This window comes from Rana temporaria, chromosome 4, assembly GCF_905171775.1.
Source record: "Rana temporaria chromosome 4, aRanTem1.1, whole genome shotgun sequence".
In the NCBI taxonomy this organism is placed as follows: domain Eukaryota; kingdom Metazoa; phylum Chordata; class Amphibia; order Anura; family Ranidae; genus Rana; species Rana temporaria.
This window is the reverse complement of record NC_053492.1, coordinates 105,141,502-105,143,526: the sequence shown is the minus strand read 5'-3', so window position 1 is coordinate 105,143,526 and position 2,025 is coordinate 105,141,502. Positions and strand designations below refer to the sequence as shown.

Below are 2,025 nucleotides of genomic sequence, written 5' to 3'. Positions count from 1 at the left end.
GAGCTCCTACAGCCATGGTCAACGGAGTAGTTTCATGGGTCACATGGGAAGGCTGTAGAGGACTCCCATCAATAGCCTCAATGGCAAGTAGGGAGGCACAAGGCTACAGCGGTATTGAGTGCTTCAACACAAAGGCACAATCTATTAGACATGTGCATTTGTTTCGTCTGAATACATTTTCGTCCAAATTTCAAGGATATTCGCATTCATTTTAACAAACTATAACGAACGCGCAGAATCCGGAATCCGAAAGATCCAACATAAAAAATGCTTTATTTTTGTTTTGTTGCGACAACAGTTCGATATAGATAGAAGTAGAAAAGAGAAACAAGTGCGGGACTTTAAATGAAGCATGTGCGGGAAACTGTTTACAATAAATGGGGGGAATGAATCAAAGATAATAAATCTGGAATAGGTTTAAATATTTTATTACTTTCACATAATGCACCGTCCATGACTATATTGCACTATTGAAGAAATAGATAAACATATATGTTTCACAGATTAGTTGGGGGACAAGGTACGTGGGCAGTGACCCAAATATATAAATGCAATGAGTACAGCGAGCTGTACTATATTATTGAGACATAAAATAGATATCACATATTAAAATGGAAATTACATCACATGACACTGCAGTGATAATACATTAATGCATGAGGTATAGAGCTCTACGCGTTTCGCGACTGTTGGTCGCTCATCAGGAGCAGGCATGCATTACATTGGTTATCTGGAACGACATAAGCACATAGCTGGTTAAACGGGGCATCCAACATTTGTGGGGGCTGAGGACTCATCAAAAAGCCCCAGATGGTACTCACCAGGTTGCCGATTGCCGCTGGCACTAGAGTGAAGCTCCGGATGGACCCCAGGATTGGGGTGGTCACTGCCGGGGACTAGGGCTGGAGAATGAGGGGTGCAGGGCCCGTCAGGGGAGCGCACCCAGGTGGCACAGGCATGAGGCATGGTGTATTGAATGCACTGTGGTCGGTAAGGAATGATGGCTGTATTGGAAATAAATGAAGAATGTATTATGTTTGAATGGGATATGGAGATATGATGAAAAGGGGGGAAGGGGGGAGGAAAACAAGCAAAGGAGAAGGAAAAAAGAAAAAAGAAAAGGAAAGAGAGAAAAAAAAAAAAAAAAGGAGAAAAAACAGGGATGGGGAAGAAAGACAAAGAGAAATGGGAATATAAAGATAGTAAAGTGAGGTGAAGGTACTGGGTGTGGTGAGGTATAGGAGAGAGGAAGAGGATCACCTGTGAGTTCCGAGTGTGCTGCATGGAGTGATGACATGTGAAGAGCCAAATGCCTGTACCTGCCATAGGTTACACCCTCTTATAGGGACCACCCCCCCAATGTTACCCGCCCAGAGACACGCATACGAGGGGGAGGAGAAGGGAGGCGTCTGCATTGGTGCGGGGTAACCGCCCAATGATGCGGCGCCGTTTGACTCCTGTAACCCCTCGTGGATGGTATACCAATACACCGCACGGAGACCTAGTTCCGTGTCAGGTGATGGAGGCGTGACATCGACACGCACTGCCCGCCCATCCGTCCGTGCGTCTTCGGAGCACAGGACGGAGAGCGTGTGCAGTGAGTGTTGCTGCCCCCGGATAGGACCACAACCCACAGGGGGCCGGAGATGCCAACACCCTTAGCCAGACAGCGCCAGGGAACCTGTGAACAGATGTGGAATGGCCCAAAATACCCAGCCGTACTCAAAATGTGACAGATACTAATGAAACAGTTGTAAGCACATTGCTGCTAGCACTTAGAAAAACAACAATAATGCAGTACTGGATATTAACACAAAATAGAAAAAAATAGAAAAAAAAAAAATAGAAAAAAATGAAGTCCCGTAAAATACATGCTTCCATCCCTAGTTATGGTATATAAAGTGGGCGGGGGGAGGGTTGGTTGGGACTTTAAATGAGGTAATGGGTCAATTACCTCCATCCCTAATTAGGTATAGAAAAGAGAAACAAGTGCGGGACTTTAAATGAAGCATGTGCGGGAAACTG

At 45.3% G+C, this 2,025-nt stretch overlaps 1 long non-coding RNA gene across 1 annotated transcript; it reads right to left on the bottom strand.

Moving 5' to 3' along the window:
• Positions 1–418: 418 nt before the first annotated feature.
• LOC120935311 lies at positions 419–1,811 on the bottom strand. The gene is made up of 3 exons (XR_005748407.1): positions 1,261–1,811; positions 822–1,004; positions 419–730 (listed from the first exon to the last, which is right to left on the bottom strand). It is a non-coding gene; the product is annotated as an uncharacterized LOC120935311 (long non-coding RNA).
• Between the last annotated feature and the right edge of the window lie 214 nt (positions 1,812–2,025).